This window comes from Hyaena hyaena, unplaced genomic scaffold (genome assembly GCF_003009895.1).
Source record: "Hyaena hyaena isolate Hyena2069 unplaced genomic scaffold, ASM300989v1 scaffold_257, whole genome shotgun sequence".
Taxonomy (NCBI): domain Eukaryota; kingdom Metazoa; phylum Chordata; class Mammalia; order Carnivora; family Hyaenidae; genus Hyaena; species Hyaena hyaena.
In genome coordinates this window covers 1316995-1344931 of record NW_024080889.1, presented here as the reverse complement: position 1 = coordinate 1344931, position 27937 = coordinate 1316995, and the positions used below count along the sequence as shown (strand labels likewise).

General features: G+C 35.5%; 1 protein-coding gene and 1 non-coding gene across 9 annotated transcripts in view; one reads left to right on the top strand and one right to left on the bottom strand.

The window, feature by feature from the left end:
- Positions 1-27937, bottom strand: part of LOC120240623 (BEN domain-containing protein 5) — a 1403952-nt gene that overhangs the window by 963670 nt on the left and 412345 nt on the right. The window lies entirely within an intron of this gene.
- Positions 27614-27720, top strand: LOC120240637. The gene has a single exon (XR_005530672.1). It is a non-coding gene; the product is annotated as a U6 spliceosomal RNA (small nuclear RNA).

Below are 27937 nucleotides of genomic sequence, written 5' to 3'. Positions count from 1 at the left end.
CTAGCTGAATACCTAGCACAGGGCAATCAATGACTTTAAATTGCTCACCTTACATGTATTCTCTCCTCTATTCCTACAGTCTGCCTCTTCACTAAATTTGGGCTAAGATTTTTGTTTTTCAATTTAGATATAAAGAGAGAGTTATTTTGTGACTCTGGAGAGTGACCCCATTGGGATAAGGAATACAAGATCTCAGCATCTAAATCTCTGTAACTGTTAGTGCTATGAGGCCCTGAGCTGCTGAGGGCAGTGCCCTGGGCTGTGTTTAAGTCCAGCTGCCTTGTTTTATAACATTTCATTTGTTCTCTCTGGGCTTAAGTTTTTTCATCTGCAAAGCAAAAGTATTTGACTAAATGCACTCTAGGGCCTCTCCTTACTTGTAAATTCTATGATGACTCCCTTAGACTCTACTGAAAGAGTGACAAAAGGAACCAACCCAACTACAGCAACCCTTTTAATTTCCAAAGCCTAAAGATAAATAGTATGAGAATAACCTAAGGACTTTTGTGGGACAGTCACAAAACTGAGTGTAACTTTTTTCAAATAAAAAATAACTTAAATTCCTTATATGCCTGCTTGGTATAAAGCATTGTTCTTACTGTTTTATATATGTCATATTTACATCATATTCTAATTCTTACAACAACCTTGTCAGGTAGTAATTGGTATCCTCATGTTATAGATAAGGAAACAAGATTCTGACAAGCTCTATAATTTATCAAAGTCACAATTTGTCGAGAGATGGAGGCAAATCTTTAATCCAGTTAACTGTAAAGTTAAATAGCACACTGTTATTGATGATTAATTATCTCATCCCATAAAAGGATCCGACTTTTAGAATATAAGAACCAGAGGAGATACAAGCATTATTTCACAATATTCTAAAAAACTAAACATATACCACAAACACAAATGCTTAATCTTGGTGATTGTCTAAACTTTTTATCCCCGCTCACATGATGGTCTTTTCCCAGTGGTCCTCAATGTTCTTGTACTTCCTATTTTTTTTTTTTTTTATGCACACCTCTTTATTTTTGCCTAGAGTGAGTACTTGATGTCTCATTTTATTTGTTTGTTCTGTTTTTCATCACAAATTCACCACTACCAACTGGAGTTCTTAATATTCATCCAGAGCATGTATTAACAGCTTCTCCTCCTAGTAGAGGGAAGGACAGAAGGTGCAGATCTCAGTGCCTACCTGGCACCAGAGATCTCCCTTCTCCTTCTCCTTCTCCTTCTACCTGGGATTCCTTCCATGTCTATCACCTGTTCTCTGAATCCTATTCTGACCTCAGTCTTACTTTACTTCCTCCATGAAAAGGAGAAAGGATACACAACAGGTAAAAATTTTCAGATCCTCACATGCTAGTTAATTCGGCTGAGTACAAAAGACCAGTTGACAGTAGTTTTCTTTTAGAATGTTGGTGAGGTCTGAAGATGTTTTAAATCCTGATCTTTCATCTGTGATGTGTAGCCTCTCACTGCCTCCAGACCCCCAAGTGTGTGAGATCTCTTTGTTCCTGGTATTCTGACTTGTTTTTATCTATTATGCTACTATTGGGCCCTCATTTGTAAATCCACATCTTTCAGTTCTGGATAATTTTCTTGAATTATCCATTTATCAATTTTCTTGAATCATTTGCCCTCTTCTCTCTTTTGGCTCTTCAAGTGGCCAATCACCTGCATATCCTCTCATTTTCTTATCTTTTTTTCTCCTGTTTTTCAACCATTTTTCTTCTTACTCTATTTTCTGTACTTCTTACTCTATTTCCTGTATCTTCATCTTTCAACTCTGACATTGAGTTTTTAATTTCTGCTTTCTTTTACTACCCAAGAGATCTATGTTTGGAATGTTTACTTTTTGTAGTAACTGTCCTTATTTTACGGGTGTGGTATCTTCCACTTCTGAGATTATACTGATTTTTATTAATATTGTCTTCTTCCTACATATTTTATCTAAACTGCTTTTTCCTATTAGATCCTTCTCCTGCATGATATAGGCATTCCTTGAGTGGCTAAAGTCACTGGTTGTTGGTTCATATTAAGAAACTCAGACTGGAAGCTGTTGGCATGTGAGTGTGGGTAGCTAACTATGAACTTCATTGTATGGTGGGCTGGCTGCGGTTCACACAGACCTTCAGCTGGTTCTTATTCTAGACCCTCTCTTCACCCCACTCAGTGTCCCACTTATTCTGAGCCTTTTTATACTTGTTCTCATTTCCATGTTCCTTTCTCAGACGCCCAACTATAGTAGAGCTTCAAGCACTACCTTAAAGTCTAAATTAGATGACTATTAAGATCCCTTCCTATGTAGAGACTTTAAGATTCTGGGTTATAAAGCCAAAAATTTCTTAGTACTGGCATCTCCAATTTATTCTCCTTTTAGCTTTGTTCTATTGACTTCAATACCTGAGGATTATCACTATCATAAACATCTTATCAAATCTGGCTGGTATAGCATACAGATTTTTTTAAGGATCTTAAGTTATTTTTAGGTCCATGCTTGCCTGCTTCAGCATCCATGCATTCCTTCAGACACTTGTCTCCTGGGATCCTGACTCTGTTTTACCACGATTTTCTATTTGAACATATTCTTAAATTCCTAATTTTGGACTGGCTTTTAATAACTACTTACCCTCAACACAGCTCTGTACAGCAAGGAATCACACTGTGTACTAGGCACAGAGTTGGGATAGAGTTGCCAAAGGGCAGGATCTATGGTGTTTAAAGAGGATCATATTTCCATAATGTTCTACCAACTTCCTAATTATAATCACAGCTGTTATAAACATTTCTTGAACACTGACTTAAGTATTTTTTCTATTGTTTTGTATTCATTAACTCAGTAAGTCCTCACAACAGTCCTGTGATGTAGGCACCATTGCCATTGCTATTTTGCAAAAACAAAAAACAAACAAAAAAACAAAAAAACAGAGCATAGAAATCATTTATAGACACAGGATTGACATCAAACTGCTAAAGTATGCCTAAGATAACAATGTTCTTCATATAGAATACAATATATTTCTGTAAACTAAGGAGTCTGAAAAGTAACTTACAAAAAAGCAAAAGAAACATAAATAAAAACAGATTTACACCAACCCAATCACTCTTTCAGAGATAAAAGAGTGTGATATTTTCAGTCTCAACAATGCACTTCCCCAAGGCTATAATGACTTCAGTCCAGTTGACATAGCCAATTGGGCCAGTGGCCTTTTTTCCTACCTGCTCCACATATGCCCCTCCCAAACCCAAGTACATGATTAAGAAAAACAATCTTCCTGAGAGAGAATAAATATTCAGCCAAGTGTTCCCAAGTAGCACATGACCCAAAAGGAAGATGTTCCTAGACAGTGGAGTCTGGTTTTAGTCAAGGATATATACAGTAGCATAAGTTAGTCAAAAGGACAACTTTCCCAGATAGAGGAGAACTACTGCCAGGTCAAACCGATATGAGAGCTTCTGTTTGCAAAGGAATATTTTTGCATGCAGAGGAGGATCTTGGAAAGGTTTATGAAGTTGAAATCTCCCTACAAGATCCCCAACTAATTTTGCAAGATCTCATCTACGTTGTACAAAGGTCACATTTCAGAGTTCCAGGAACTAGAACCAGCAGATCACATCATGAAACTGACAATACTATTGATAGTTAAAATGTTATTTAAATGGAGAATCAGAAAAATCTTGTAATCCCTATCAAAACAACACGAGCATTTTTCACAGAGTTAGAACAAACAATCCTAAAATTTGTATAGAACCAGAAAAGATCCTTAAGAGCCAAAGCAATTTTGAAAAAGAAAACCAAAGCTGGAGGCATCACAATCCGGGACTTCAAAACGTATTACAAAGCTGTAATCATCAAGACAGTATGGTATGGTACTGGCACAAAAACAGACACTCAGATCAATGGAACAGAATAGAGAACCTAGAAATGGACCCACAAACATACGGCCAACTCATCTTTGACAAAGCAGGAAAGAATATCCAGTAGAATAAAGACAGTCTCTTCAGCAAATGGTGCTGGGAAAAATGGACACCAACATGCAGAAAAATGAACATGGACCACTTTCTTACATCATACACAAAAATAAGTTCAAAATGGATGAACGACCTAAAGTGAGACGGGAACCATGAATATCCTACAGGAGAAAGCAGGTAAAAATCTCTTTGTTGTTGGCCACAGCAATCTCTTACTCAATATTTCTCCAGAAACAAAGGAAACAAAATAAAAAATAAACTATTGGGACATCATCAAAATAAAAGACTTCTACACAGTGAAGGAAACAATCAACAAAACTAAAGACAACCAACAGAATGGGAGAAGATATTTGCAAATGACATATCAGATGAAGGGTTAGTATCCAAAATCTATAAAGAACTTAGCAAACTCAACACCCAAAAAACAAATAATCCAATGAAGAAACAGACAGAAGATATCAACAGACACTTTTCCAAAGAAGACATCCAGATGGTCAACCAGCACATGAAACGATGGTCAACATCACTCATCATCATCAGGGAAATACAAATCAAAACTGCAATGAGATACCACTTCACACCTGTCAGAATGGCTACTATTAACAACTCAGGCAACGACAGATGTTGGCGAGGATGTGAAAAACGAATCTCTTTTGCACTGCTGGTGGGAATGCAAACTGGTGCAGCCACTCTGGAAAACTGTACAGAGGTTCCTAAAAAAATTAAAAATAGAACTACCCTACCACCCAGAAATTGTACTACTATGTATTTATTCAAGGGATACATGTGTGCTGTTTCAAAGGGGCATATGCACCCCCAATGTTTATAGTAGCACTATCAACAACAGCCAAATTATGTAAAGAGTCCAAATGTCCATCGATGGATGTGTGGATAAAGAAGATGTGGTGTGTACACAATCACACACACACACACACACACACACACACACACACAATGGAGTAGTACTCAGCAATCAAAGAAAATGAAATCTTGCCATTTTCAACTACATGGATAGAACTAGAGGGTATTATGCTAAGTGAAATTAGTCAGTCAGAGAAAGACAAGTATCATATGACTTCACTTATATGAGAAATTTAAGATACAAAACAGATGAAAATATGAGAAGGGAAGCAAAAATAATATAAAAACAGGGAGGGGGACAAAACATAAAAGACTCTTAAATATAGAGAACAATCAGAGGGTTGCTGGAGAGGTCGTAGGAGAGGAGATGGGCTAAATTGGTAAGAAGCATTAAGGAATCTATTACTATCATTGTTGCACTATATGCTAACTAACCTGGATGTAAATTACAAAATAAAGTTCTAAAAATGCACAAAAAAAGAAAAATCTTTATACATGGAAACAATGGCAAGAGTATATGTGTGCAAAATACTACTGAACATAGAAACAGGCCAAGTTCTTCTTTATAGCTGCAAGAGGAATTATGATAAAGATATAATATTTAACCTCTCAGGGCTTGGATTATAAATCAATATTTCAAGCAGGATAATGGAAAACAGTTATACCTTCTGTACCTGCATAATGCTGTGGCCTAGGATCCCAGTTAAAAATTATTCAATGCCATAATTTGATTGAATAGCTATTGTTTTTATTACCAGGCACTGATTCGGGGTGAGTAGTAACATATGAATTAAAGCAATTTGGAATGAAACAGACACTTTATGAATATACATTTGATGACTTGCATTTCTGGTTATTGACACTTTTTATAAAATGACAGTACATGAAACAGTATCAAATAAACAGTTCAATGAAATAGAGCAGAAAACTCAAACTAGCCCAAGTGTACAAAAGAACTTCATACATAAAAAAGATGGCATTTGCAACCAATTGAGAAAAGCAAAGATTAATTAATAATGGCTAAAACATCTGGTGAACCATCTGGGAAAAATATAACTCCAAACTCTACCTCATTCTGTGTGTGTTATTATAAATTACAGATATATTAAAGAATAAAATGTTTAAAAAACTGAAACCATATCTTCTTTATCCATTCATCAGTTGATTAACATTTGGACTCTTTCCATAATTTGGCTATTGTTGACAGTACTGCTATAAACATTGGGTTGCCCATTCAAATCAGTATTTTTGTATCCTTTGGATAAACTTCTAGTAGTGCAATTGTTGGATCGTAAGATAGTTCTAGTTTTAATTTTTTGAGGAAACTCTATACTGTTTTCCACAGTGGCTGCACCAGTTTGCATATCCACCAACAATGCAAAAGGGTTCCCCTTTCTCAAAATCCTCACCAGCATCTGTTGTTATCTGAGTTATTAATTTTAGTCATTATGACATGTGTGAAGTGGTATCTTATTAATAGTTTTGATATGTATTTCCCTAATTATGAGTGATGTTGAGCATCTTTTCATGTGCCTGTTAGCCATGTCGATGTCTTCTTTGGAAAAGTGTCTGTTGATATCTTCTGCCCACTTCTTCATTGGATTATTTGTCTTTCCGGCGTTGAGTTTGCTAAGTTCTTTACAGATTTTGGAAACTAACCCTTCATCAGATATGTCATTTACAAATATCATCTTCCATTCAGTTGATTGCTTTATATCATTGGTCTACTGTTAATATATATCTACTGCTTGAGTTCCTTAAGCTACAGCACAATTTGCAAACAATACTAACAACAAATAACAAGGAAAATTAACTAGTCTTTAAGCAAAACAAAAGGATACTTAGTTGTGGTCATGTCTCAATGATATATACCACCATCTGATAACAACATAGAAGGTAGTCAACCTGTATGGCTGATTTTGCACCAAGACCCCACTATAGAGTTCACATGCCTTTGTCATTACCCATCCTCTGTCCAGTCTGTCTCTCCAATGTAGATTCCTAATTCATGATTCTATGCCCTGCTCCCTAAGTCATCTCCTCCAGTAAACTTTGCACAACTAATAACTATCTCTCTTGACATTCTTGTGAATGCTGGTAAGGGCATTAGCCTAGTGAATACAGTGATGAACTGACTGATGGAGGATTTAAATTCTAGTCCCTGCTCTATTGCTTATTGGTCCCTGCTTTATTTCTTACCCTATCCTTTCTCTTTGCTATAAGTATAAGAAAGAGGATGTAGCACACTAGGAGAGAAAAAAGAAATATGTAATGATTTGTACAGAGGAGCAAGAGGTTTTAAATATTATACTCCTGGTTAAATAAGGCACATAGAGGAAAAACTACACTCAGGCATTTCAGTAATCTGGGACTACCTGTTATAAGGAGTAGTTGAGATTACTGTGAGGAAGCTATCATAATAGCATCAATGCTCTGGAACATAATGGAGTTTTTCTGGTAACAGGTCATCTTGGCCAAAGCCAGGGCAAAGGCAAGACTGTATTAGCCTGTAAAGGGGATGAGACTTCAGTTTCCTTCAGGACGCCATTATGTGTGCAAACAAGTGTGCTATATATTGCCCCTGTTATTCCTTGAATGTCCTAGTTACTAATGTCCTGATGCCATAGTAAATGCTTTTCATAAGCAGAAGCTAATATGTGGATAAATAAACCCCAATTTTTCTGTTATTTGGTTTCCTAATCTGTAAAAGAAAAGAGTAAAGTGATAAACCTAACAGCACAGTAGAGCTAGAAAGATATTTTTCTTTACTTACCACTTAAGAGTACTTTTACTGTATGAAGAATAATCATTTTATGGATATTTTCTTATTTACATCTCATTATATTATATCCCCATTTTACAGATAGTAAACAGGGGCTTACTGAAGTCTACTATGCAAAGCTAGCTTTGGAGTTCAAATCTGACTAATTTCAGAGAATACCCACTGGATGTTTAATAAATGTTTATTCAAAGAATGAATGAATTGATCTCCTGTATTTCCCAGTTTAATTAGGCCATGAGCCTGAATGAAATTTCACTGGATTTAATCACAACATGAATTACAAAATAGCAAATCAGACTTAGAAGGTTCAAACCAAGACTCAACTATTTACCAATTATTTAACTTTGGGCATACTACCTAACCTCTCTATGCCTTATTATCATGGTGGGAGCTCCATGGTCACATCCTCTGACATGATAAAGCATCTTGAACTGACAGTGAACAAGGACTCCTCATATTGTGGATAGGGGGGATACTGCCCCTTGCATTCCTTACAACAAAACCAAGGAGGTAACAAAGTTCACAATATTGGGGGGGAAAAAAAAAAAAACCTTCTATGTTTATAAAAGCAAACGGTGCCGGAGGCCGGCTCCGGCAGGTCCAGGGGTCCCTGAAGGATGGATGGTGTCTGCGAGAGAGAGAGAGAGAGAGAGAGAGAGAGAGAGAGAGAGAGAGCGCGAGCGCGAGAGAGCCCTGAGATTCTTTCTGATCACCAGGCAGGCATCTCTGCTCTGACTGTGGCTCAACTTTATTTTATCATTAAATGTTTGGGGGACGGCACAGAAGTGGCATTTGTCTTAGACAATGGTTTCGGATAACAAACTTCTTTGATATGTAAGAATTTCCCAGAACATAAATTTGTAGAAGACTCATGCATAACGTTTACAATAGTGATTGAGGTAGGGGATTTAGATGCTTATCCTATGGGGAAGGAAGGCGTCTTTAGCATACCAGACAAAGCTTTTAGCATAAAAAGGGTGAAGTTACTTCTTTGTGGGCAGGGGTCAATAGCTTGTTTGTTTAAGGTGGAAATATCAAGAAAAACAGGTCTTTCAGGGAACACCTTTGCTCTCATAATCACAAAAGAAGAAGTTCCTCAACAGGTTCCTTCACAGGGAGCAATCAGCATATACAAGGCCAGAAAATGCTGCAAGCAGAAACAAATGGGTGGGGGTGGATATTTGCCCTTAACTCTAAATTAGGCTCTTTGTCTCAGGGCCAGGCTCAAGCCCCTTTTATTATGTACGTCTTGGATCTGCAAGGCCCTTAGGAAGAGCCTTTTAACAATCATCCACAATGTTTTCATCTGAAATCTCTTTGGAAAAGGTAGGGACATGACTTTCCTTAAGAGCAATCTGTGTGGGGAATATCAGTCTGATCTGGAATATTGTGAGGCCTGGTCAATGCCAGCAGCCTCATTTCCAACATGAGCCAGTAGTAGCAGAAGGAGATACCAATTTTCATCTCTCATGGTAGGAGCTGTGCAAACGCTACCATATCCTTCCTGTGACTGTCATCCAGCGAGGCCAGTGCGGCTCCCAGCAAAACGGTTTATTCATAATGATAGCTCAAGTCTCCAGGGTGGTCTACAGTATTTTTTTGTTGATTTTCTGTCAGTATATACCCCCTATCAACATTTCCCTAGGTGAGATTCTCATCTTACCCTCCAGTACCTCACTAAAAGCAGCTGGATACAACCAGCTAATTTATTTCACTAAAAACACCCAGATATAGTGATTTATATTTTAAAAAATCACTACCAACATATCCTTACCTATCTCAGAAAGAGTAATGTACTCTATAACAAGACTTTTCACTTTTAATTTGAAAACAATTTTTGATTGTATGCATAATTATTTTTGGATGAGATTTACTCATTTATAAACCACCTTCCCATGATGTTTACAAACCAAAATTTTAATTTTATTCCCACACATTGTGAATGAAAAGCTAAATGTTGACTATACACAGAAAAGGAAAAACTACTATAAACAACACAAAATGAAACTGATATATAGCTTACAGCTTTTGGGTTAAACCCACCAACACTTGGTATCTGTAAACTTTTCTCATGTTCAGGATATTGGCATACCTCTTTTAAATCCCAGTGTGTACAGTTAATTGTAATTTTAGTCAGAATAAAATACGCTTATGTAAGGCCACAAGTCTAAACGTCTAAACCAAACTGACTCCATGACAGGCTTAAAGTTTCCCCTCTAATCTAGAAGGCCTGAGTTTTGGCTTCCCCGAAACTATCAGGTAGTTACACATTGCCCAAGGCAGGAGAAACCACCCTTGCAACACCCAATCTGGATTGTTAAGGGAAAGGCCTGGAGATAGAAACTATAGATAGGACCCTGTTACCTAATGTTAAAGTTAACCTGTTAGTCACCGAACAAGACCCTAGGCTCGCTCTGTGATTGGTTGAATTTAAAGGTACTCTAAATGTTGTAATTGGATCCCGCCAAAAGTAACAAATACTCTACACAATGTGTATGGTCAAACCCGCTGTCAATGATGTTGAATAATTATGATTGGATCACTGTTCCCATGTCACAACTTCTGTAACTCCCCCATCTCAAACCCCATAAAAACCATACTCTGCCCTTGTTCGAGGCTCTCAGCATGGACCCATACGCTGGTGAAGTCTGTGGGCCCGAGCTTAAGCCCGTAATAAAGCCCTTTGCCTTTGCATGCGTGACTCGGTCTCCCTGGTGGTCTCTGGTCAGTGAGGATACTGCGATCTGGGTATAACACTTAGCAATGAATTTGTCCATAAATGGAGACACCTGCAATAGTTCACACTAATATTTTCCTAGGTCCTGTGCTTTACCTTAGGACTGTAGAGATGAAAGCCTAGTGACCACCAGCAAGGATCTCACAGAATCACAGAAGGTAGATGTCAGTAAAGAAAATCACAGCACAATGTGATAAATACAAAGGCATAAAGAAGTGGAGAACCAAGTGGGAAACCCAGGTTGAATTTGGAACAGCCTTCCTAGAGGAGGTTAAACTTCAGTTGTTATTGTCATCATCTGATTCTTTAATTTCCTTTCCTTAAGTGATTCTATTGTTTTTAAACTGACTTTTTTTTAAATTTTTTTTTTATGTTTTATTTATTTCTAGGAGAGAGAGAGAGAGAGACAGCGTGAGCAGGGGAGGGTCAGAGAGAGAGGGAGTCACAGACTGAAACAGGCTCCAGGCTCCGAGCTGGCAGTCAGCACAAAGCCCGACGCGGGGCTCGAACCCACGAACCGCGAGATCATGACCTATGCGAAAGTCGGACGCTTAACCGACTAAGCCACCCAGGTGCTGACTTTTGAATGATGAATAATAATTATCCAGAAAGAATAAGTATCAGACAGAGCATTTCAGGAAGTATGAATAATTGGAGCAAGGCATAAAAATGTGAACAGCATAGATGCTTTGGAAAATAAAAGCAGGTGAATGATGAAATATTAATGTTTAGAGTGATAAGAAATATAGCTAGAGAACTAGACAGAGCAAGTAGCTTAAAAGTAGGTGAGCAAGTCCAAGACTACAACATTGAAATGACTGTGGCATGTTGAGAATCAAACAGAAGGCCAGTGTGGCTAAAGCAGAATATATTAAGAGCCTAATGAGGTATATAAGGTTGAAGGGGTAAATAGGGCCACATCAGATAGAGCTTGATTACCCTTGGCAAGGAGCCAAGAGGTATGAAATTCACTCTGGTTGTACTGGGAATCCACTGAAGCATGGTAGGGGAATACATTGTGTGTGTGTGTGTGTGTGTGTGTGTGTGTACGCGCGCGCGCACCCACGTCTGCATAGTTAGAGATAAATGTGGCTGAAACTTGACTGAGGCAATGGAAGTGTGAAAATGGTCAGATTCAGAATACATTCTAATCAAACTTATGATGGATTAAAAGTATGGTGTCAAGACAAGGGAGAAAGTACAGGTGATCCCAGGTGCCATTTACTGAGATGAAGAAAGTTTAGTGCAGAGAAGACTTAGAAGATAATCAGAAGTTCTAGTTGGACCATGTTAAGTTTGAGGTGCAGATTACCAGTCAAATATAGATGCTGAAAAGGCAACATAGTGAATAGGAAAGAGATTTGAAAAATATTTATAAAGGAAAATCTGTAGTACTTCCTGACTGAACATGGACAATCAGATAAAGAAAAAAACTAAGGAAACAATCCCTAACATCCCATTCCTGGGTTCTTGGCTTCTTTCACTTCTACAACATATTTTGTTTTATTTCTAGCACTTGAACACAAAGGGTCGTATCTTCTAACTACATCTACAGAAACATGTTCCTTAAAACAATATGAAACCAAACTGAAAATAGAGTGTACCACCCAATATCATTTACTGATAAGAGAAATTAAAAAAAAAAAAAAAAAAAAACAGCAGTTCTGCAAATTTGCTTAATTACTAGGTAATATAATTTGGTTCCTAGGCTGACCTGTTACTCAATCTTTCTTATCTCATGAATACCAGAAGTGGTATTACTAAAAGGCTTTTTAATGAAGCATGATGAAACATAGAGTTGCTATTGCTATCTATAATGCTAGCATCCTTACCTTACAAGGAAAATAAAGAAAGCAAAAGGTAAACATTTTTTCTATGTATCCTTAAAGTCTTGCAATATTTGGCAATTCTCTACTTTCAATAAGCTGGTAATCACAAACTCTAAAATGATACCTTTGCTTATTCACAACTAATAGGAATTTACTATTCCTCTTTGGTCTCTGAGAGATTTTCTCAATAACAGATTTTGTTTCTGTCCATCAAGATAACCTCTCACATATAACATTATTAATATGAAAAATTTTAGGATAGTATTCTAGAAAAATATACAAAAATATTCACATCTAATCTAATTTGATCCTCAAGACAATCTTGTAAGCCTGACATTAATACCCCATTTTCCAGATGTGGAATTAAGGCTCAGAAAAATTAGGAAACTTGTCCTGTTTCATATAATTAAGTAAATTCAATAAAAGAGGATATCCTTCTCACCATGAACAGTTTCGAACATGCAACTGTCATCAACAATTGTTGAGTATAAATGAATGAATTAATGAATAAATGAATATCCTTTTTAAGATTTTTTTTTTTTTTTAAGTAGGCTCCATACCAATGCAGGACTCAAACTCATGAATTCCAAGATCAAGAGTTGTATTTTCTACTGACTGAGTCAGCTAGGCACCCCTGAATAAATGAATATCTTATTCCAAGTACATTGCTATTGTCATTATAGCAGCACCTCCTTGAAACAAATTAGAATTTAACTCTGAGTATATGGCCCCCAGTAACCAGTATTATCAAAATAAAAGTTCTGTATATCAAAAGGAAAAACAATTGAATTACATTAAGTTACTGTGTATCTACACATGCACCAGGGTCTCCCTCAGTTCCTTGTCTTTACTAACCCAGTTCTTTCCATCTAACTGTCATCCAGTTAGTGGAGACCTTTTCCCCTTCTCCACTACTTATTGGCTCATTTCATTCCCACTCAACCGTAAAACCTTCGTTCAGATATCATCTACTATTAGTACCTCCAGACACTCCCTATTCTGTGTCAGGGTCCCCTTTTCCATGCTACCATAGCCCCTGCTGCTTATCACTGTTGCCCTAATCTCAGCATATGGTAACTAACCATTTATTTGCCTTAAATTAGCTCTTTCGAGGTGGAATTCATGTTATATGCAACCCTTTAACACTTATACCTAACACAGTGTCTTTACATAGCAAGCATACATTTATCTACCTATCTATAAATGTTTGTTTGAACTAAAGACCTCCTGACTAGAAATATTCAAAAGGTTCTGTTCTCCGCCACTAATTACAAGGAGAGCGAAGACAAATATATGAATTGAAAGTCTGGCATCATGTTACTAAACAGTTCCTTGGCAACCCAACAGGTATATATAATGAGGAAAATAGCACAAACACCAGATTTTAAAATATTAGTCCCCACAACAGAAACTTATTGTTTGCAAACCTCATCTCTGTCTCCTTCTGGCCCCCAGCCTCATAATCAATCAGGGAAATTATTTTATTAGATAAATACAAAGGAGTCAAATTCTGAGGCTTTAAAATTTCTCATGACAAAAATAAAATAGGAAGGATATTGTTAAATCTTGAATCTGGCCATATTGCTTCCCTTTTTTAAACATTTCAATGGCCTTTCAACACTACTTCTCCCCCCCCCAACAATAAATACTTGATCTTATTTTATGTACCCTGCCTCACTTCTCACCAGGAACCACACCCCTCTTTTAAACAATATACTCAAGCCAAGCTAAAATAGCATTTGTTTCCAAAACAAACTAAGCTATTTAAACCACTATGTCTTTCCTTACAATACTTTTTCCACATAGAAGGCATGTGCAACTCCTTATCCAAGCCCAATAAAATCTTCCTTTCTCAGAGTAATGCTTCCACTGGGGTATAGTACCCCAGGTCTACCTCTGTGCTTCCCTGTTCTCTGATATACTTCTTTTATACCCTCTCTGATACTGCAGTATATCTATTTGTAGAGACCACAATCCCAACACAGAGTTTCTCAAGGCCAGAGGCTCAATTCATCTCATTCATTATTACATTATTAGCACCCACTACAGATCCTAGCACAAAGCAGACACTCAGAGAATTTTGTGAATCAGTGAATCAATACACTGATGACTGTGAAAACACTGCTCAAGCTCTAGGAGGGATTAGGAACTTTTTTCTGCCTGAGACCCAGTCAGAAACTAATCTACCATCACTGACATTCCACAGATAGTTCTCCAAAGACTGGTGTACAAAACCAGTTTACACTGGCCTAAACTAAATGACAGATCTTCGATCCTCGACCAACAACTGCTCACTCGTACACCCAACCCAGACATTTTGGGTCATTCCCTCACATATGTCTATACCTTTCCTGAATTTAAAATTCAACAAGCATAAATTAATCACCTACATACACTACATACTATGTTAGGTACTGGGAGTTTACCATTAACAAAATGTAATATGTATCCTGAAGGAGTTCCTAAGAGATAGTATCATAAAATCATCCCTGAAACAACTGGTATTATAATCCCAAGATACTGATACACACACACAAATTTATCAACTTAACCAAAACCATATAATAAGTTTGTGAGGCTAGGTTGTGATATAAAAAATATATGGTACAACTATATTAGAAATATAGGTGAAATCAGGGTACCTTTAACATTGAATTTGTCCAGAGGTATAAAATACGTGCTAGTGATACCCTCAATAAATCATTCCACTTCACAAGATCCTGGAAAAAGATGTATGCACACAAGAGACAATTACAATCAAAGGTGGGAAAGATCTTTTATTATTAGCCGTGGCTTAGGTCTCCAACCCCAAAATAGAAAAGTTCAGTAAGCTGGGATGAAGTAGAAGGAACAATCTTTTTTTTCTATTTTTTTTTCCACACGAATTGCATCAAATAATAGCATGATATCTAGCCTGCCTACTCCATTGTTTCCAATCCCTAAGAATCCAGATATATTTCCAATCCTAATTATAGAACAAAAGAAAACTTAAATTACAACCAAGGAAGCATCACTATACCTTCTACCAAAAATGAAGCTTGTTTTCAACCATTAGTTTATTTTAAAAATATTAATTCTTCTTTTCACAATACCACAGCTACCTGAATAAAATTACCTATGGTTGAAAACTGCATAATTGTTAAAATCATAAATTCATAGGGTACCAAATAGCACAGTATTCATTTACCAGTATCATAAAAGCTCACATTGGCATTTGTGGGGAAAGTACAGAACTTTTATTCAAAGTGCTATAAATGTACATCAGTGGGAACAATAAGACATCAATTAAGGTGGCAATTATAGGATTTTTTTAAGACAGCAGCATAGGAAGATCCTGAAATCACCTCCTTGCATAGACACACCAAATCTATAGCTATGGATCAGTTCCTTCTAAAGAAGACCTTATAACTAAATGAAATGGTTCCACATCAAAAGATAAAAGGACCACATCAAGATGGGTAGGAGAGGCAAAAACAGGATCTTAACAAAAATACCACTCTTGGCAAAACACAACAGGCAGGAATTTCACCAGACAGGCACTGACTATCCCAGGGTAGTGAAAGGTTGGTACACCAAATCAAGCCCCAGACCCCTGGGATCTGCACCACAGAGACAATCCCCCAGAACATTTGATGTGGAAAAACAATAGGGTTAACATCTGAGGATCCCAAAGTGCTATAGAAAACTGAACTTTCACCTTTTGAAGGTTCATATGTGGTCTCACTTACCAAGAGACCAGTTAAAACTCTGAAAAGAACCTAGACTACATATGAGAAAAGTTCATTTTCTGAACAGGGGCCAATGGCTATAGTAGCAAGAGACAACCAAAATATTCTCTGAAGACTGAGGAACTAATGAATACCATGGTTGTATTCTCCACATATCCTACTAGCAGAGGCAAGCAAGCTCAGATGCAACATTCATCTACTACCTAGCTGGAATAGTTGAAGGTGAGAGGTCATGGAAATTGCTGAGGTCAGATACCACTCTATCACTCCCTTGGGCAAGAGCAGGTAAGCAGGAATGCTCACAGAGTTCTCATGCTGCTTAGAGAATATGTGAACATGGCAGACAGCAACACTCCCATGCTTCCTGGTGGGAGCTTGCAAGTATAGCAGTTGTGGCATTTTTCAATTTCCAGACTAAATACACACTACTACACACAAAAAAAGTGAGAAAGAAATCAAAACATAACACTACATTAAGACATCAAAAAAAAAAAAAAATAGAGAGAAAGAAGAAAGATAAAAAGGAAACAAGAAAGCTACAAAAATACAAAAACATAAAATGATTAACAAACTGGCAATAAGTACATAACTACCAGTAATTACTTTAAATGTAGTTTAAATTACATTCACTAAATTCTCTGATCAAAGTCATCAATGGCTGAAAGGATTGAAAACAAGACACATCTATATACTGTCTACAAGATACTCACAAAATAAGTAAGGACTGAAAGTGAAGAGATGCAAAAATATATTTCATATAAATGTAAACAAAAAGAAAGCCTGTGTAGCTACACTAATAACAGAAAAAAAAAAAAAACTTTAAAACAAAGACTGTAATAAAAGACAAAAAAAGGGCACTATAAAATAGCAATAGTGTCAATAACAAAAAAGATCTAACATTTATATGTATATAGCCATCCAACATAAAAGAAGCAAAGTATATAAAGAAAATAGTAACAGACCTAAAGAGAAAAATTGGCAGCAATACAATAATACTTGGAGATTTTAACACTCAAACTTATATCAACAATAGATCATCCAGGCAAAAAAATGAGTAAGGATACATCAGCCTTAAACAACATATTAGACCAGATAGACTTCACAAATTTATACAGAACATTCTATCTCAGATCACCAGAATGCACTTTCTTCTTCACTGCATGTGGAACCTTAACCAAGATAAAACACAAGTTAGGCCATAAAACAAGTCTCAATAAATTTAGGAAGGTGGAAATAATATCAAACTTTTTTCCAAATAAAATGGTATAAAGCTATAAGTAAATTACCAAAAAGAAAGAAACAAAGAAAGAAAGAAAGAAAGAAAGAAAGAAAGAAGAGAAAGAAAAAATACCAACAGCAGAAAAAGGGGATTACTCAACATGTTACTGAACAACTACTGGATTACAGAAAAAAAAAAGGAGAAATTTAAAAAGTACCTAGAGACAAATGAAAGCCAAAATGCAACATACCAAAAGCTACAGAATTCAGCAAAAGTACTCCTTGGTGGAAATTCATAGCAATACAGTCCCATCTCAAGAAACAAATCTTAAATCAACAATTTAACACCTAAAGGAACTAGAAAAATAAGAACAAATGAAGCCCAGGGTTAGTAAAAAGGGCTCAAAAAAATAAAATCAGAAATGAAAGAGAAGTTACAGCTGATACCACAAAAATATAAATGATCATATAAAAACTACTATTAACAACTATACACCAACTAATTGGACAACCCAATAGAAAACAGGTAAATTCCTAGAAATTTTAAATCTTCTAAGACAGAATCAGGAAGAAACAGAAAATCTAAATAAACTAAGGACTAGTAAGGAGATTGAATCAGTAATCAAATACCTACTAACAAACAAAAGTCCAGGACTAGATAGTTTCACTGGTAAATTCTATGAAATTCAAAGAAGATTTAATATCTATCTTTCTCAAACTATTCCAAAAACTTGAAGAAGAGGGAAAACTCCCAAAACCTTCTGAGGTCACATTACCCTGCTACCAAAACCAGACAAAAGCACCACTAAAAAAGAAAATTACAGGCCCCTATCTCTGATGAACATAGTTGTAAAAATCTTCAACAAAATGTTACTAAATTGAATTCAACAATGTATTAAAATCATCATGCACTATGGTCAACGGAATTTATTCCAAGGATGCAAAGATACTCCAACATCTGCAAATCAATCAATGGTACACACTACATTAACAAAAGATAAAAAGCACATGATCAACTCAACTGATTCAGATAAGATGGTATGAGATTAATTTCATATGATAAAATTCAACATCCATTTAAGATATAAATGCTCATCAAAGTGGGTATGGAGGGAACATACTTCAACATATTAAAAACCATATATGACAAATCCACAGTTAATATCATACTGTATGATGAAAAGGAGAATGCTTTTATTCTGAGATCAGTAACAAAACAAGGATGCCCACTAGCCCCACTTTTATTCAACATAGTATTGGAAGTCCCAGCCACACTATTTTGGCAAGAAAAGTAAATAAAAAATATAAATTAGAAAAGAAAAAGTAAAATTTTCACTATTTACAGAAGATGTGATACTGGATAAACAAAAACCTAGACTTCATCATAAAAGGACTACAAATAACTAATGACTTTAGTAAAGCTGAAGGACACAAAATCAATATAGAAAAATCTTTCATATTTCTATACACTAATAACAAACTATAAAAAAATCAGAAAAAATAGTCAATTTACAATTGCAAAAAGGAGGAAGAGGTAGAGGAAGAGAAGAAGGAAGAGGAGGAGAACTAGGAGGAGGAGAAGGAGAGGTAGGAGGAGGAGGAGGAGGAGGAGAAGGAGAAGCAGGAAGAGGAAAAGAAGGAGAAAGAGGAGAAGGAGAGGGAGGAGAAGGAGGAGGAAGGAAGGAGGAGGAAGGGAGGAGGAGGAGGAGGAGAAGGAAGTGGTGAGGAGGAGGAGGGAAGGAGGAGGAGGGGAGGAGGAGGAGGAGAGAAGGAGGAGGAGGAGGAGGGAAGGAGGAGGAGGAGGAGAAGGAAGTGGTGGAGGAGGGAAGGAGAAGGAGGAGGAGAAGAAAGAGGTAAAGAAGGAGGAGGAGGAGAAGAAGGAGGATGAGGAGGAGGAGGGGGAGGAGGAAGAAGTAGCAGCAGCAGAAGAAATTACCTAGGATAAATTTAACCAAGGAGGTGAAAGACCTGTACACTGAAAACTATGACACTGATGAAAGAAACTAAATTGGATGTAAATAAATAGAAAGATAGCCTGTGCTCATTAATTGGAGAATTAATGTTAAAATGCCCATAACTTTCCAAAGCAATCTATAGATTCAATGCAAACCCTGTCAAAATCCCAACGGTAGTGTTCAAAGAAATAAAACGAATAATTCTAAAATTTGTATGGAACCAGAAAAGACCATGAAAAGCAAAAACAATCTTGAGAAAGAACAGTGCCAAAGGAATTGTGCTTTCTGATTTCAAAATATACTACAAAGTTGTAGTAATCAAAACAGTATAGAATTTGATTTTAAAAAGACACATAGATCAATAGAACAGAATAGAAAAAACAGGAATAAACCCATGTATATAATGTAAATTAATTTACAACAAAGAACCCAAGAACATACAATGGGAAGAGGGTACTCTCTTCAAAATGGTTTTCGAAAAACTGGACAGGCACATATTAAGAATGACACTGGACCCTATCTTCAACTGGATACAAAAATTAACTCATTATTGATGAAAGGCTTGAAATGTAAGACCTGAACCCATAAAACTTCTAGAAGAAAACATAGGAGATAAGCTCCTATCAGTCTCAGTAAAGTTTTTTTTTTTATTGTTTACGTTTATTTATTTTGAGAGAGAGAGTGTTTGTGAGCAGGGGAGGGGCAGAGAGATAGTGAAAATCTCTGCTGTCAGCGCAGAGCCTGACACAGGGTCCAGATCTCATGAACCATGAGATCGTGACCTGAACTGAAACCAACAGTCAGACACTTAACTGACTAATCCACCCAGGCACCCCAGTAAAGTCTTTTTTTATTGGACTCCAAGAGCAGGGGGAAACAAAAGCAAAAATAAACAACATTAAACTACAAAGTTTCTGCAATGAGAAGGAAACTATCAACAAAATTAAAATGCAACATGCTAAATGGGAGAAGATATTTGCAAATGGTTCATCCAATAAGGGATTAATACCCAAATCTATAAAGAATTCTTATCTCAGTAATAAAAACAAAATAACAAAAACAAACAAAAAACCCAGAGGTACCTGGGTAGCTTAGTTGGCTAAATATCTGACTTTTGACATCAGGTCAGGTCATGATCTCTGGGTCATGAGACTGACCCCCCTGCCCTCCCCAGCAGGCTTCATTGTGGAGCCTACTTGGGATTCTCAGAGAAAGTCTTGTGTAGCGATGAACATTTACATTTACATAAATAAAAAACAGTCCACTAGTCCTTATTTTTATTCATGTAGTGACATGAATTTTTATTCATGTTGGATCCCATAAGATGTCTATCTTGACTCTTACTTAGAAGAGTCACTCTTGTAGTAAGGGGTTGATGGGTGTTCTTTTGTACATCTCATGATGCTGACTGAAATATAAAAGTATACTTCTTACAGTATTTGAAAACAATCTTTCTGAACACCATATATACTAAAATTGAGAAAAATTGTATTTTTAAAATGCATATAGAAATATGTTAAAAGCAATGTATGCATTTACCCAGAAATTCCCATTCTAACAGGTTATCACTAAGGAAATAAGGCAAAATGAAAACGTGCTTCATTGACCAAGATGTTCACTACAACAGTATTTATGGTAGAAAATTTTGGAAACAAGTTGAGAGATGAACATCAAGAAAATAAATAAATAAACAATGGCACATTCAAAATTAAATATAATTATCAAAATACAATTTACAGAGAATATTTAACAATATAGGAAAAATCAGAATACAATATTTAATGAAAAAGCTACAACAAAAAATCAAATGCAGTGTGCGAAACATCAATGTAAAAGGATATGCACACAATAGGAAAAAAGAAAAGGAGTTTCCTTTTCAGCACAAGACAAGTACTTGTTTAATCAATTGCCCACTAAATAGATGGAGGAGAGTCAAAAGAAAAAGAGAGATACTAAAAGGTCCACAGGGATTGTCTCTGTTGGAGAAATTAAGGGAGGTTGGTTCTGTTTCTATTTCTCCATAATTGACATTTTTTACATTAAGAAAATACAATCAAAATCAGTAAATAGAAAAATTAATATAGAAAAAAATATTAGTGTAATAATGAAAAAACCACCATTCTAATATTCTCATGAAACCTCACTTCATTTCAATATCTTCCCACAATTATTATTATCTCTCTATGAATTAGTGTTTCCATTAAAGAAATAAATACATGTTAAATAATTAATAAAATTTAACTCCTTAAATAAATGATATTCATGAGTAAAAGATCATCAGCTGAGAATTAAATTAGGAATAAACAACAGAAAAAAACTCTGGCAATCTCCAGAAAGTAAAATAATGTGATTTTAAATAACCCATGAGTCAAAAAACAAATCTCAAGAAATGTTAGAAAATATTTAAATTGACTAAAAATGGAAATAATACATAAAATTTACAGGATGAAACTTAAACACTACCTAGAGGGAAATTTATAGCTTTATATGACTGTATCAGAACATAAAAATGGTCTCAAATCAATAAGTTAGCCTTTCCCCCAAAAAAATCATAAAAGTGCAAAATAAACTCAAAGAAAGAAGGAGAATAATGGAGATTAGCAAAAGGAACATCAAAGAGATAGAAAACAAAAACAAACAAAATGAATAGTGTGTCAGTGAAAAAAGTTGGATTTCGAAGATTCAACAAAATTGACAAATTTTACTGAGAGTGATCAAGAAAAAAAAATGACACAAATTATTAAACTTATAGTGAAATTAGTATCATTAGTATTAACAATACAGAAAGTAAATTTATAGGGAATGTTATAAAAACTTTGTCAACAAATTAGACAAATAAAATTGACAAATTCTTTGAAAAAATACATTGACTCAAGAAGAAACAGAAAATTTGAATAGACTTATATCAAGTAATAAAAATGATGAGTATTAATTAGAAATTTTCCCTCAAATGTGTAAACAGAGAATAATACCAATCTTTCACATTCTTTCATAAAATAGAGGAGGGAACACTTTTCACCTCATGCTATGAGACAAGTAACACTATATTGCAAAACCAAGAGAAAGATATCACAAAAGAAATAAGTTACAACCCAGTATTTCTCATGAAAATAGGAAGAAAGTTTAAGTGAAATATTAGCGACCCCGATCCAGCAGCTTTAAAAAGAATTATACTCCAAAGAAGGGGGTTGAAGATGACAGGTAGAAAGATCCAGAACCCACTTCCTCCTACAGATACAATAAATTTACAGCTCCATGGAATAATTTCCTCTAAAAAAGACATGAAAACTGGATAAACAGATTCTCCACAACAAAGCATAGAAGGGTAGCATCAAAACAGTAGGAGAGTAGAGATACAGCCTCATCAAAACCCCCTTCCCAAGCACTGTGACCCACAATCAGGAGGGAAACCTCTCTCACAAAGGTAAAAGAACTCTCTGCTGAAAAGTGAAGGGTATGTGTTCCACATCAGGCAAATTCCTATATCCTGTACAAGAGAGACAAGGTCCTCAAATGGCTAGCTTTGAAAAACAACAGGGATTATATCCAGGAAAACCACAGACCTGTAGCAAAAAGGGAATCAGCTCTTAAAGGGCTTGCAAACAGACAAGTCGCTCCAGGACCCAGGGCAAAAATATCACTTTAAAAAAGCACCTACACCATATGAAGGAGACCCACTTACTAATCTTAAAACATCTGTCAGAGAGGCAGGAACTTGTTATGACTCCCTCCAAGGTGGCAAGCAACATTTTTGTATTCTCATTCTAACTTGTTAATGAAGGCACTAGTGGTAGCTAGCATGGAACTCTCCCACAACCCTGTTAGTAGCAGAAGGCACAGCACACTGAGGGCCCCACCAATCCCTGCACCATAACTGGGCATCTCAACCAGAAGGTTTGAGGAATCCCAGAGAGTTCCAAACAAGATGAACCTAAAGAGATCCACACCAAGACACAAATTTCAAATGGCAAAAATTAAAGATGAAGAGGGAATCTTAAAATCAGCATGAGAAAAACAACTTGTTATGTGCAAATGAAACCTTGTAAGACCATCAGCAGATTTTTCAGCGAAAAACTGCCATGTCAGAAAGGAGTGCCATGACATATTTAAAGTGTTGAAAGAAATTAAAAAAAACAAACTTCCAACATTTCTCTACCCAGCAAGGATACCATTCAGAATTGAAGACAACATTAAGAGTTTTCCACATAAAGAAAAGTAACTAAGTTTATCAGCTATCAACCAACCTTAAAAGAAACGTTAAAGGATTTATTTAACCTGAAAAGAAATGGCACTAATTAATAACAAGAAAACATGAGAGTAAAAATCTCACTGGAAATATAACAATACAGTAAAAAGATGGTAGATCAACCACTTAAAAGGAACTGTTAAGGTTAAAAGACAAAATGAGTAAAATTAACTAAAACTGCAATTATTAATTGAATGTTCATAAAATTAAAAGATACAAAATGTGACGTCAAAATTATAAAACATTGGGGGTGTAAAAATTTAAAGCTTTGGAATGTGTTTTTTGGATTTTATTTCTAGCAGTATATGCAAAATGCAAATCAGTTAGATCCTTTCATTGATTTCTAAAAATTTTCCCCTCCTCTCTTTAGCTTCTATCCTCAGTTAGGCCTCAGCTTCTCTTATTCAGACTTTTAGAGCAGCTTTCCCTCTGGTCTCTCTGCCTCCACTCTTTTTCCACCCAATCTACTTCAATTCTCCACAGGATGACCAGAATAATCTTTCTCACACAAAAATCTGATCATGGTTCTTCCTTTTTTAAACACTGTTCACTGAATTAGTCTATGACCAAATTTCCAAGAAGTGTGGGGCAGTAGTCAAGCACACTGGAGTTAGCTGCTTTGGGTGTATAGTACAGTCCTACTACTTTCTGTGAGATTTTAAGCAAATTAATTAATCCTGTTGTGGCTCTATTTCTTCATTTGTGAAGCAGAAAAAATTACACCTACTCATTGTGTGTTTGGCATAATAAGTAAATTTAAACTTGGAAAGTAGTTTCAAATAATGCCTGTCATACCACAAACATTTAGCTATTATTACTGTTACCCCAGGCCCTTCATATTTTGGGTGCCATATTACCCTTCAGTTTTGGAATGTGTAGTTTTGGAAAGATACTCAACACTCAAGGATTAGAAGAATTAATGTTAAAATGTCCATACCACCCAAAGCAATCAACAGAACCTGCATAAATAATTCTAAAATTTGCATGGAATAACAAAAGATACTCAATAATCAAAGCAATCTTGGGAAAGAAGAACAAAACTAAAGGTATCATATTCCCTAATTTTAAACTATTCTGCAAGCTACAGTAATCAAAACAGTATGGTATTGGCCTAAAAACAGAAACATAAATCATGGATCAGAACTGAGAGCCCCCAAATAAATCCACATATATACAGACTATCAATTTATGACAAAGGATCTAAGAACAGCAGAGAAAAAACAGTCTCTTTAATAAATACTTTTGGGAAAACTGGACAGCCAAAAGCAAAAGAATGAAACTATGCCATTATTTTACACCATACACAAAATTAACTAAACATGGGCTGAAGACTTAAATGGAAGACCTGAATCCAAAAATTTTAAGAAGAAAACATAGATGGTAAGGAAGCTCCTTGACAGCAGTCTTAGCAGTAGTCTTTGTGGATCTGACTCCAGAGGCAAAAGAAACAAAAGCAAAAATAAATAAATGGGACTAAATCAAACTGAAAAGCCATCATCAAAATGAAAAAGACAATCTACTGAATGAAAGAAGATATTTACAAATCATATATCTGGTAAGGTGTTAATATACGAAATATATTAAAAAATCACACAACTTAACAATAAAATAACAAACAGATCAATTAAAAAATAAGTGGAGGCTCTAATAGACATTTTTCCAAAGAAGACACAGATGACCAACAGGCACATAAAAAGATATTCAACACTATGAATTATCAGGGAAATGCAAATCAAAACCATAATGACATTATCACTTCACACCTGTCATAAATGACTATTTTTAAAAGACAAAAAATAGTGAGTCTTAGAAAAGATGTGAAGAAAAGGGAACCCTGTGCATTGTTGGTAGGACTGAAAATTGATGCAACTACTATGGAAAATAATAAAGATTCTTCAAAAATTAAGAAAAGATCAACCATATGATCCATCTATTATGCTTCTGAGTATTTATCAGAAAAACATGAAAACAGAATATATGAAGAATTATTTCGTGTTCACTTCAGCAGCACATATACTAAAATTGGAACAATACAAAGAAGATTATCATGTGCCTCCATGCTCATTGCAGCATGAACATAATAGCCAAGGTATGGAAACAACCTAAATGTTCATGAATAGCGAATATGGGGGGGAGGGGTGTATGTGCGTGCGTGTGTGTGTGTATGCACACATACATACATACACACACACACACACACACACACACACACTATGGAATACTACTCATTTGCAACAACATAGATGGGCCCTGAAGGTATTATAAGTGAAATAAGTAAGATGGAGAGAGGCAAATACTTATGATTTCATTCATATGTGGAATCTAAAACAAAACAAAACAGAAACAAAAATAAAAACAAAACAAACTCAAAGATACAGAAAATAGATTGATGGTTACCAGAAAGGAAAGTGTTTGAAAGGTAGGTGAAATGGGTGAAGGGGGTCAATGGATGGTGATAGATGGTAACCAGACTTTGGTGGTGATCACTTAGTAGTGTATACAGATGTCAAATCATAAACTTATATCCTGAAACAAATAATGTTATATACAAATCTTACCTCTATTAAAAGAAAGACTTACATACAATGATTAAATTGGATTTATCCCAGAAATTCAAGATTAGTTCAACAATCGAAAATCAATTATAGGAATATTACATAATGATAGAATAAAAGATAAAAATCACAAATTTATCTAAATAGATGCTCCCACAAAAGCATTTGACAAATTCAATACCAAATAATCATAAAAATTCTCAAAATCTATAATAGACGAAGACTTTCTCATCCTGATAAAGGGCATCTATACAAACCTATTTCTTTTTTTTTTTTTTTTAACATTTATTTATTTTTGAGAGAGAGAGGGGTGGGAGCAGAGAGACAGGGAAACACAGAATCTGAAGCAGGCTCCAGGCTCTGAGCTATCAGCACAGAGCCCAATGTGGGGCTCAAACTCATGGACAGTGAGATCATGGCCTGAGCTGAAGTCAGACGCGTAACCAACTGAGCAACCCAGGGTCCCCTATACAAACCTATTTCTTAGCAACTTTCCTAAATACCTTATAGTAGCGTAAACTAGAGTCATCCTGTTTAACATTACATGTTGTACTTTATAACTTGTTGAGAATAGATCCTAAGAGTTCTTCTCACAAGGATATATTTTTTTCTTTTCTTTCTTTTGTACCTATAAGACACGATGGATGTTAACTAAACCTATTTTGGTAATCATTACACAACATATTAAAGTTTACATCCTAAACTTATACAGTGATGCATGTCTATTTCTCAATAAAGCTGGAAAAAAAACAAATCTCCCAAGCTCACATCATAATTAATGGTTAAAGCATAGAATCCTTCCCCCTAAGGTCAGGATCAAGGAAATGATATATGCCTCTGTCATTTCTATTCCATTCTAACCAGTAAAATAAAATAAATGGATTTGTTATTTGCAAATATTATTATTATGTCATATATTATTTAATAAGAATAAAACAAAGTAAATTTAACAAAAGAAATGCAAGACTTGAACACTGAAGCTTACAAACATTGCTAAGAGAAAATAAATACAATATAAGTAAGAGGGTGGATATTCCATGTCTGGAGATTAGAAGGCTTTATATTATTAAGACAGCAGTTTTTCCCAAATTCACCTATAGATTCAATGTAATAATTATCAAAATCCTAGCAGGCTTTTTTGCTGAAAATAACAAGCAGCTAGAACAATTTTCAAAACAATAAAAACTTTTTGGAATTGACATTACCTAATTTCAAAACTTAGAGCTACATTAACCAAGACCAGTTTTTTAAGAGTAGTTCAGGCATAGAGATCTATAAACAAGATTGAGAATTCAGAAATAAAACCATACACGTACAGTCAGCTGATTTTCAACTAAAGTGTCAACACATTTCAACTGGAAAAATACAATCTTTTGACTAATGGTGCTGGACCAAGTAGATACCTACATTCAGAAAAAAAATTAGATCTTTATCTAATATCATGCACAAAAGTTACCACAAACTGGATCAAATATTTATATCTAAGAGTTAAAATAGTAAATTCTTAAAGGAAAACATAACCTCTGGCTAGCAAAGAATTCTTAGATACGACATCAAAAACCAATCCAAAAATGAAAAAAAAAATTATACTTTATCAAAATTCAAAACTTTTGCACTATGAAAGGATACAGAAATCAAAAGATGAACCCAATATTGGGAGAGAATAATTGCAAATTATAGAGCTGATAATGAATTCGTATCCAGAATATATAAAGAATTATTTCGTGCTCACTTCAGCAGCACATATACTAAAATTGGAGCAATACAGAGAAGATTATCATGGCCCCTGCACAAGAATGACATGCAAATTCGTGAAGCATTCCATATTTTTCTGAAATACAGACAGATGAACACTAAACCATCCTGCACACCTAGAAAACTGATTTGAGGATTAACACAACAATCTGCACAACCTGGACCACAAAACTCAGCAGGTACATGTCATGGAGGGGTGAACTTAGGGAGACAGAAGCTGCAGAGGGCAGGGAGCTGTTTTTGCTTGCAGAAAGAGGGCAGAGATGTGGGCAGAATACAGGAAAAGCAACCTC